The following is an 11,217-nucleotide window of genomic DNA, read 5'->3' as shown; positions in this document are numbered from 1 at the left end:
GGTGACCTGGCACTTGGTCTCGGGCCGAGGAGGAAGGGCAGGCTTCTACAGACGCAGGGAGCCCAGCTCCTGCAGAGCCTAAGGGTCCTGGCCCAATGTGGGCAACCTGAGCCCTTGAGGGTTTCTCCCTTGCTGGATCTCGGGGCCTCGGGCTCCTGGGTCTGTATTCTCGGCCAGGTCTGGTCCACTGGTGAGAGGACTGCCTGGGCCCCACAACATGGATGGATCCACATCTGCTTGGGTGGTGGGGCCCTCTGGTGGGCCCGGGGCTGGGAAGCCAAAGTGGGGGTGGCAGGTTTAGGGAGCCCTCCCAGGGAGAGCAGCATAGGACCTGCTGTCAGCCAGAGGAGTTCTCGTGTAGGTCCAGAGCCAGGGCGGCCCTGTCTATTGTCGCATGGCATTCTGACAGAGGTCCACCTGCCCAGCCCTTCCTGAGACCACCGGTAGGGCCACAGAGGCTCGGGACAGTTAATGCTCCCACACAGGGCAGCTGTGTCCTCTGCTTCCCCCTTGGCATGTTCCGGGGAGAGGGGTTGGAAGGAGGAAGTGTGCCCTCCCCCACCGCCCTCCCCACCAAGGCTTTGTCAACATTGTTTTTGTTCTTGGGCCTGAGCCAGTGGCTTTGAACACAGATATTGGTTAGGACAAGCTGAGGGGGCCAGCCAGGGGCTAGTTTGGGGTCCTCTCCCTAGATTTGGCCCAGAAACACGTCCGGCCACCCTCTAGGGCCCTTGGTTGCCAGCCCTGCTGTAGAAAACACTTTTGAGAAAGGCAGGGTTGGAGGGATCAGCACTGGCCCGGGAGTGAAGTGTCTTGGCCCTGGCCGCTGGCTGTTGGCAGGGGAGGGAGGCAGCTCCCACCCCTTCTGACCCGAAGCTTCTCCAGCCGCTGGCTGGTGGGGCCTCCAGCAAGGCAGCCTGATCCTCCATAAAAGGATAAGGATCTCATTCTTCACTTTTTAAGCCGCACAAAAGCTGTATGCATAATTAATGTGCAATAAACGTGAGCGGCTGGAAATTAACTAAATGAAAAAAATATACACTTAATTGTAAAAATTTAATTTTGCTTTTATTCTTTGCTTTCTCTCCCCCTCCCCCTCCATTCCCCCCCGCCCTTTTACAACTTGTTATATTCTTGGAGCCCCTCAGATCTCGTCGGAGATCATATTCTGAAAGAGTCGCCTCCTGACCTCTTGCCAGGGAGCCGTGGACAAGATTAGTTTTAAGCCGCAGCCCAGCTAGTTACTTTCAACGGAGGGTCTGAGCGTGCCCACAAGCAGGGTGTTACTGTGTCACACAAAGGAATGTTGTAATCATCCCCCAAGTCCTTCCTTGGGGGACCTCTGGCTGATTTTTAAGGGCTTTGGTAGATGTAATTTTGAGAGTTGCCTTTTGAAACTCAGAGAGCGCCCATCACGGTGTTTAAAATTCCTAAACATGAATTCACTGGTTAAAAAGCCAAAGGACTAAATACATTTACATATATTCAAAGTGTTTGAAGCAATACCATCTGAGGCTTCCTTTTTTCCCCTAAGTTTTTAAAGGACAAGACCTTTTCTAGATGATAAGATCGGGTGGCAAAATTTCCCAGAGGAAAAATTTATTGACACCTTCTTATTGTCACATCTTTTAATAAAACCCAAGGATTTGGCCTCCAGAAACAACCCATCCACTTGAAAGAATTTTTTTAATTTTTTTTTTTTTTAGGAAAACACTATTAGTGGATACTTTAAAATATGATTTATTGCATGCACATAACAACAATAACTTAAAATATCAGATCCTTGGAAATCACTGCCGATCCCATCTCCCTTACATGCCAGCTGTTTTCCTGTTTCTGCCTGGTCTCTATCAGCAGATAATTTTAAAAGAGGCAGAAGAATCCTGAGACCCAACTCAGAGGCACCTAGGCTGTTTGGGCAAGCATCGTGTTTACAGAACCTCTACTTTGTCCTGGACAGTTCATAGCTGGCCCGTCTCGAAGTCTTTTCACACAGTAACCAACTCAGGGTGTCTCTTTGAGTCGCTCTATTACCAGATTAATTTACAACAAGGTCAGTACAGTTGCTCATGCTCGCTGCCACCTTTGGCCAGGTACCTGGTCTTGTTTAAGGCGAATTGCCATCATCCCGGAGATGCCTAGTCGTCGGGGACCACTGGCGAGCCGTAAATAACCGGCTCTGTGGCTGCAGCTCACCTCCGGCCAGCCCAGCCCAGCCCAGCGGCCTCAGCAGCTCCGCCACAGCCCAGCTGGCAAATCCGGCTGCCTTTGTGAACAGGTGGCCCGGGGGCCGAGGCCAGGCACCGGGCAGGGGCAGTGGGCTGGTTTCTGCAGCAGCCTTCAGGAACCAGTCCTTTTTGAGCCTGAGACCCCCACCCACGGCTCGGCTGGGCCCCAGCCGCAGACCTCTGCATTAAACAGGTTCTGACACTAAAAGTCAAGGTCTGTCGGCTGTTGTCATAGGAATGCAATATCCTCTGGAGGTCCCCTTATTAAAAAAACCAAGTCTTGCTGCTGCTGCCTGGGATAGATTTCTATTCCATTTGTATTGATCACGGGGAAATGTCTCATTCCCTGGCTGACAAATACAGTCAGCAGGGAGGGAGTTCGTGTTTGCTGGAAAACATTTGTTTTCACAGTGATTTGGGGGGGACCCTGAGCTGAAGCCGTGGTTGTGTTCCATGGGATGGTGGTGGGTGACCGCTCCGATGCAGCGTTACAGACGTGGGGGTTACCGTCTGGCAGAACAATGGAGCCTGCCAGGGCTTGAGAGATGATCCAGTGTGGCCGCTGCATTTCGAAGACTTCAGGCCAAGAGCGGGGACTTGCCGTCCCCACATCACAGGTAGTGGTATTTGTAGGAACCTGTCCTACAGAGAATACCTGTGTGTGAGAAGATATTTAACACAGCGCCGTTTTAGGTGCAAAAGGCAGGAAACCATCTAAGCATGGATCACAGGAAACTAGGTTAAAAAATATCTATATAAAGCAGAACCATGTTAAGTGGCCAGTTTTGACCAGCAAAACTGGCAAACTGGTTTTGCTGGTCAAACCTGGCTGGATATTGACCATCTCCCGGTTCAGTCTATTATGTCTATTGAATGGAATGGCATGCCGTCAGGGACGAGGTGGAGGACTCTCCAAGATATTTTATGAAACGAAAAAAGCAAGTTGCAAAATAGCGTACCTGTTATGCTCCACATGCGGTTTAAAAAAAAAAAACAAAAAACAAAACAAACCAATAGACCTGTATTTGCTGGAATAAGCCTCAGCTCTGGGAGGAGACACGGGGATTTGTCCCCAGCGGCTGCTTTGAGGAGGGAACCAGGGGGCTGAGGAAGGGAGGGCCTGAGAATGACTTTGGCCTTCCCGGCCTCTGTACCTTCTGCATTGTATCCTGTGTGTGTGGATAGAAGATAAGTTAATTAAAATGTAACGCAGAAAGATCAAAATGTCAGTGAAGCCCTCATTTCCAGGAGTTAGGAACTCAGAATTTGTGGCCTGGGAGTTCAGGGCTGCAAGTCCCTTTATCTCACGGAGCCTTGGTTTTCTTATCTGCCAAGTGGGGGTAATAGTGGTGTTCACTTTGTGGACTGGAAATGAAGATTTCCGTGAGAGCCAAATGGGGAAGGCTTGGCACAGTGGCACAGAGAATTCAGTAAATGTTACGTGTTGTTATAAATGATACATAAATCATAATACGCACAGAAGTCCTTACAGTGACTTGCTTGGCATTTTTGTTTGCTTGGAAGGGAGATTAAAACTAGCTGTGTGTGCGTGTGGAGTCAGGGGCTGAGACTCCAGAGTGCTGTGTAGACCTCTGTTTAGGGGACCATTTCGTGATTCAGGAACGGCCCACGCTGCATTTGCAGGGTGCGTCTGATAATTTTTTTCTGAACCAGTAAATGGTCTTCTGCATCTCTGTGTACACAGGCAGGTGAATAATAGAATTAAGCTTATTGGTTTAATTCCTCTGGGCCCCCTTGGTGAGGGGAGAGCAGCTGGATGAATATTTTAATTAAGCTCTGACACCCAGAAGTCAAAGTCCCCGAGTGGTCCCATCGGGCAAGGTCTTGCAGTTTGGGGTTTAATCAAGTTCGGTTTCAGAGTTCAGATTTCTTCCTGGACAGAAATATGTCATTAGGCGTCCAAGATTTCCACTAGAAAAAAAAAAATACAACTTGACTGTATTTTCTCTAGAGAATGACACCATGATTCGATTAGCCCCCTTTCCTTGACATTTTGCCCACTTTATTAACTTCTGCTTTGCTTTTAAGCAGGCAACTACTGTTTTACTTCCCTGAAGAAGCTCATAATATTATAATTCAAGTGTCAGGACAGATTAGGTTAAATGAACTGTGTAATTCCCGAAGGAAAACAAACTTCAAAACGGACGCGGTTTGCCTTGTAACATGTCATGGATTGCATTAGCGTTGAACGGGCGACTCTATCACCTCATGTGCTAAAGTTGGCTCAAATGTTCCCCACTCTGCAAGGTGAGAAATTACTTAGCTAACAAAACATTTCGTTTTCCTCTCTTTGCATTCTTTCTTTATGAGATCCTGAATGTGACATTTTCACCAAAAAATCCCTGCGCTTATTTGTGAAAAATGTATATTAAAACCAAAACCCATCAAATGGAAAGAAATCACAGATGGTTTTATTCACAAGCAGTAGAATTAATGGCCTCTCTTCTCTTTATAAATATTAGAAGCAGATGAGTTCATTACGATTTCACCCTAATAAAGAAAACCTGCTTGATTTTGACAAGACACCGACTTATCTAATACATCTCCTAAATAACAAAGCTACTTCCCGCCCGTAAAACACGGCTCGCAAGCACCGGCTTTACCTGGACTGCTCCTAAATTAATGAAAAACACTCGAATCCGAAGAGAGCAAAAGAAGTGTGTATGGGTTGGGGGGGTGGGTGGGGTGCGGAGAGATGGAATTCAGGGGATTTTTGAAAATGTGACTGATTTTGGAAAAGGGTGAGTTTCGAAATGTTTACTTTGTGGTGGTTTGAGATTTTTACATCTTTCAACAAAGCGCGCAGAGAAGTGAAACCATCTGAAAGGGCTTTTGAAAAGAGCGAATCAGCACAAGTTGGATGGAGCTGCGGTTCCTTTATCTGGGGCGATCTGTGCCCATCGTGCAGGAGGGAGCCCCGGCCCCGGCCCCCTCCGCTCCGCCTGCGCCCAGCTCGGCCGGCTCAGCCCCAGCCCGGGCTTCAAAGCGCAGTTGGCGGAGCGGCCGGGAGGGAACCGGACACCCCGCTCCAGGGCCGCGCGCCGGCTCGTTCTGATCCCCCCACGGCCACCGAGGCGGTCCTCGGGTTAGGCACGCAAGGCCGGGGCGCTCTCTGTTTGTGCCGCTTTCACCACTTATTAAGTGAGAAGCGGGAGGCTTCAGTGGAAACTGCAAAAGCTGTGTTTTTCTCCCCAGGGCCACAGCAGCTGGGGCCCGTGGCTTACCCATCCCTGCGGAGATGGCCCTGCCTGGGGGGCGGCGGGCGGGGTGTGCAGAGAGACGGGCCGCCCTGGGGCCCACTGTCCCAGGACCTTCTTGGCTCGGCCCCGTGCAAGGGCGTGGGCTCCTTCATCTGAAAAATGCGAGGGAACGCCTTGGGGGCGGCAAGCCACACAGCTTAAGAAAAATGGGCATGTCTCCGTGGCTTTCCGTCCCATCCCACCGATCGGGCTCTCCGAGTCCTTCCTGGACTTCCCCCAGCTCCAAGACCCATGCGGACCTACACCGGAGCTCCACACACCTGGACAAGCGTGGCCCTGCCCGGGGAGGGGTGCTGGTGACGGTGGCATTGTTTCTAAGCAGCTCCTTGGGAGTGAACGGATTCGGGGACCGCGGCAGGCGGCAGGCATGGTCTCGGGAACCTGCGGCTTGCTGTCCCCTGCTCCCTTCCTGCCAGCGGGGCTGCGGAATCTGACAGGCCCAGGTGGAATTCTGAGTTCTGAGCTCATCCGAGTCCCTCCTTCGAGCCCTGGTTCCACAAGCATCAAGCTCCTGTGGGGAGATTTTGGGGGAAGCAACATGTTTGAGCCAAGAACCCATGATTGAAATTCTCCAGTAAATCCCTCCCAGCTGAGCCCGGAGGGCCTGTAGTTGGTTCGGCAAAGCAGGGATGGCAGGAAGGGGGGCTGCGGGTGGGTGGGTGGTGGTGGCTGCAAACTTCAAACAGGACCTGGGCTTGGGGGAGAGGCTGCTGAGGGGGGAGGCCACCGACAGAGGGCTGCAAGTTAATTAAAGAGGCTGCATTGTGGGTTCCTATAAACTCAGCCCTCTCCATATTAAAGCACCAGCAGCTTGAGCTTGGTGCGGGGATGGGGATGCCCTCTCACCTGGGGCTGAGCCTGGGAGGTGGAGGAGGCTGGAGCCACACTGAGGGTGGAGTTGTGCAGGCCTCTGGAAGGCCCCAGCCAGGAGCACTTGCCTTCCAACCAGGAGTCCCCAGGGCAAGGCTGGGGGTGGGGGGCAAGCCTGTGCTCAGAAGCCTCCTTCAACGTCGAGGATCTGCTGTCTTCCAGGCACAGAGCTGGGCACATGACCTGGAAGATAAGTGCCACCACCCCTCCCATTTTACAGAGGAGGAAAGTAAGGTCGAGAGAGGCCGAGTCACTAGCTCAAGTCTATGCAGCTGGTGTGGGGGACAGGCAGGGTTGGGGCCGGGGATGGGGCAGAGATCAGCAGAGGACAGGTTATGGCTGCTGCTTCCATCCTGCCCTCACTTTAGCCCCGCCCCCTGCACTGTCCTTGACATTCAATCAGGTGCCAGTGATGTCTGGCCCAGTGGTTGAGGCTGGGCCTCCCCAGCTTCCCGGCGACAAATGGTTCTCATTTGAAAGAGAGGTTATAAAAACACATGCCCAAAGACACTGTCAGAGAACTGAGGATTAATCTCATTTCAAAGACCATTCCAAATCTTTTTTGGGGGGTGGCTCTGGGGGCAGGCAGCAGCCCTGGTTGGGAAGGACGTCAGGGTTCTTGGTGTGCCCCTCAGATTGTGGCCGGTTGGGGAACATGCTGTGATGTGGGCTGGTGGGAGTCAGGGGCCATCTCGTACCTGGCACGGCTGAGTCTGACCCGAGGTGTTGCTTTGCTCCCCAAGTCCCAGGGCCGGCTTTGCAGGAGGCCACTACTCCCGGGTGGAACCCCCATGCTGCATTTTCAGTACCTTGGTTATGTTTCAGGGCGGTATCAGTTGCCAAAAGGAAGGGAAGGATTAGACGCCTGGGACATTTTCATTTTTTTTGGATGGGGTCAGAAAGCTGCATGCTTTTGCCCAGTGACTCAAGCAGAGAGGGCGCCGAGGCCAGTGTGTGTGTGTGGGGGGGAGGTGGGCACTGTCTGGTAGTCACCTGTGAGCTGCACGGGAGTGCCCCACTGGAGGCAGGGGTGACAGGGAGCTCCAGCTGAGCTGTAGGCCAGCAGCTCCCCAACTGGGCTGCGACAAGCTGTGGGCTTCTGGAACACAGGCATGGGGCCAGGCTCTGGGGCACTCTGCTGAGCTTTCATGGCAACCCCAGGAGCTGCTTTTCCTGAGAGCTGAGGGGTGCCAGGCAGCTGCTGCCGTCTCCTCCGTGGAGAGATCTCCTGTGGGGAGCCCTGTATGGACTTCTCTCATCCCTATTTTATGGCTAGGGAGACTGAGGCTCAGGGAGGTGGGTGCAGGTGGCTTGCATGGGGCTGGGGAGCTGGAGGACAGTGATACAACTCCTTCTTAGCCGTCTCAGCAGCTTTCCCAAGTAGGGATTGCTGACGTCCCTGTGTTAGGCCTGTGGCAGTGGAGGCTCGGTGATGGGGCTTGTCCAAGCCCATGCGCGGGAGGGTGGCGCCCGAGGCTTCCCGGCCGTCGTGCAGCCTGGGCTGGGGCTCAGGCCCTCAGCTCCTCCGGATTCCAGAGCAGGGCAAGCGCTGCCCGTCCCCCCAGGGGCAGGGTGGGGTCCCAGAGGCACGCGGAGGCGCCTGGCGCTGCGGGCTGGCGGCCACCCCACCAGAGGCCCGCGGTGCAACGCTGCAGGACTGACCTGCGGCGGTCCGGTCCGGGGAGCTCGTGGAGCGCAGCGTCCTTTCTGGAAGGGGCCCGGCTGGGCGCAGCAGAGCGCCCCCGCGCGGCCGTTCTCGGGAGTGCGCCCCGGCAGCCGGGCCTCGCCGGTCGCTGCGAGCAGAGGGGCCTTGGCTTGGGGGCTCGGCAGGCCGTTCGCCTTCCCCGGGGCCCTGCCCACAGCCTTGAGACGGAGCTGCCAGGACGGCCCTAGCTCTGCAGAGCAGAGCAAAGTGCAAGAGACTGCCCGGGTTCCCCCGCCGGGAAATGGAACTCGCAGAGGGGTTTGCCTCCCCGCAACCCTGCAACCCTGCAAAGCGCGGTCTTCCTGGGAGCCGCTGCAAGAGTTTGTCCCGGCCCCTGGGGAGCCTGTCCGGCCAGCAGGCTGGGGTGCTAGGACTCCAGCTCGGCAGCTCTTGCCAAGCCCATAGTAGCTCATTACCCCAGCAGGAAGCTCAGATTCATACAGCAAGGCCAGTGCTGAGCCTGGAAGCCGATTCCAAACTCGGAGCGCTTGGCCTTCTGGCAAGATCAGCCAGGGAGCATGGATGGGGTGCTACTATGTGCTAAGCGGGAGCTTCCCACCCTAGGTGGACAGGTCTGGAGTGGGCCACGGTCACTATAGAAACTCAGTCCCCTTTCTTGCCTTCTGGGGCCTCCCCATGGCCAATGCCTCTGGGTCGTCCCCCTCCCCAGCACTGAGCCCTGCCCTGGGCGAAGCAAGTTATGGGTCTGAGTTCAGTTCCTCAGGAAGGCATTGGGTGGCTGGTTGCTGTCATCCCAGAGCCCCAGGGTCACATTCAGGAGAGGAGGCAGGGCTGGGCACTGAGCAGGGCCCATCTGACCTCTCGGGGTTCTCCCGGCTGTAACCACCACATGACAGGACGCCTCCTTCTGGGTGGACTCCATCCAGGCGACGGTCAGGCACAGCACTGGAGTTGGGCATTCTTGGGTAGCGCCCCCCACGCTGGCTCTGGTTTGGTTGGCTGTGTGCTCCTCAGCACTCTCTGGAGCCTCTTTCTCCTTAGCCAGGAATCCCTGAGCGCCGGGGTGTGGTGGTAACACAGGGGAAGCGTGCCTCCCTGGCAGTGTCTGTGGATGCTGGGTGGATGGATGTGAGGGCCCCCACCGCCCACCTGTTTACCCCTCACCAGGAGCATCCTCCATCCTGGTGGACCTTGTATAGACTCCGTGTGCACCTTGTCTCCCCCCGGGGGCTTCTTCTCTCCTATCTTCCAGGGCTCTACTAAGGGAAGGTACTGGCAGGAAAGAAAAGCTGTCTTTGAACCTGTTTGGTGAGGGGGAGGGGAAGTAGTCAGATTCTTAAAGCAAGACATAGCACTAACCGCAAAGGAAAAAGATGGACTTTATTAATAATGACTTAAAAATTATTTTTAAAATTGAGGTATAAGATCAGTTTCAAGTGTACAACACAGCAGTTCTGAATTTGTATTTATTGTGAAAGGATCACCATGATAAGGCTAGTGAACATATCACCGAACATAGTTACAAAATTCTTTCTTGTGATGAAAACTTCTAAGATTTATTTTTAGCAACTTTCAAATATGCAACACAATATCATTAACTGTAGCCACTGTATTGTATGATATATCCCCACAACTTATTTGTTTTACAACTGGAGGTTTGTACCTTTTGACCAGACCCCCCCACCCCTTACCCCCACTGCCTCTGGTAACAATTTCTGTATCTATGAGTTGGGTTTTGTTTTTTAAAGACTTTATTTACTCATGAGAGACACACAGAGAGAGGCAGAGACACAGGCAGAGGGAGAAGTAGGCTCCCTGCAGGGAACCGGATGAGAGACTTGATCCAAGGACCCCGGGATCATGTCCTGAGCCGAAGGCAGACACGCAACCATTGAGCCACTCAGGCAACTGCATGAGTTGGGTTTTTATGTGTTTGTTTTTTTATGATTCCACATGGATGTGAGATCATATGGTACTTCTCTTTATCTGATTTACTTCAGATATTTATAATACCCTTAAGATCCATCCTGGTTGTCACAAATGGCAAGATTTCATTCCTTTCATGGCTGAATAGTATTCTGTTGTATGTACATATACACACCACATCTTCTTTCTGCATTCATCCATCACTGGGCACTTGGGTTGTTTTCATGTATTGGATATTATAAATAATGCGGCAGTGAACATGAGAATGCAGATATCTTCTCGAGTTAATGCTTCCATTTCTTCAGATAAATACCTAGAAGTGGAAATGATGGGTCACATGGTAGTTCTATTTTTAATATTTTTGAGGAACCTCTATATACTATTTTCCATGGCGGCTGCACCAATTTTCATTCCCAACAACAGTGCTTGCTTTATGTCCTTGCTAACACTTGCCATTTCTTGTTTTTTTGGTAGTAGCCATTTTAACAGGTGAGGTGATCTCTCCTAGTGGTTTTGATTTGCATTTCCCTGATGATGAGTGATGTTGAGCATCCTTTCATGTATGCGTTGGCTATTTGTATGTATTTTTAGAAAAATATCCATTCAGATCTGCTGGTGTTTTTAAAATTTATTTTTTTGATTTTTAATTTTTAAAGATTTTATTTATTCATGAGAGACACAGACGGAGTGGCAGAGACACACAGAGGGAGAAGCAAGCTCCCCAAGGGGAACCCGATGCGGGACTCGATCCCAGGTCCCTAGATCATGCCCAGAGCTGAAGGCAGATGCTCAACCACTGAACCACCCAGGTGTCCCTCTCTGCCAATTTTTAAATCAGAGGTTTGGGTTTTTTTTTTTTTTTTTGCTATTGAGTGGAGGGAGTATAAGTTCAGATCATCAAAAGACACCATTAAAAGGGAGGAAAGCCAAGCCATAGAGTACAAGGACATATTTGCACATGTATATGTTAAAGAACTCACTTTGAGAATATATTACAGAATTTAAGAAATGGGGAAAACACAGACCATATAATAGAAAAATGGGCAAGAGACTTACTGGGGTTTCACAAAGTTAGATGCTCAAATATCCAATAAACAAATGAACATGTGCTCAACCCTGTTAGTCAACAGGGAAATGCGAATTTCAAATGCAGTTAGATACTACTTCACACCAACTAAAATGGCAAATTGTTCAAAGTCTTAAGTTTTGTTAAGGATATGGAGCAACTGGAACTTTTGTGCATTAG

Source organism: Canis aureus, chromosome 16 (assembly GCF_053574225.1).
Source record: "Canis aureus isolate CA01 chromosome 16, VMU_Caureus_v.1.0, whole genome shotgun sequence".
NCBI lineage: Eukaryota > Metazoa > Chordata > Mammalia > Carnivora > Canidae > Canis > Canis aureus.
This window is presented reverse-complemented; position numbering follows the sequence as displayed.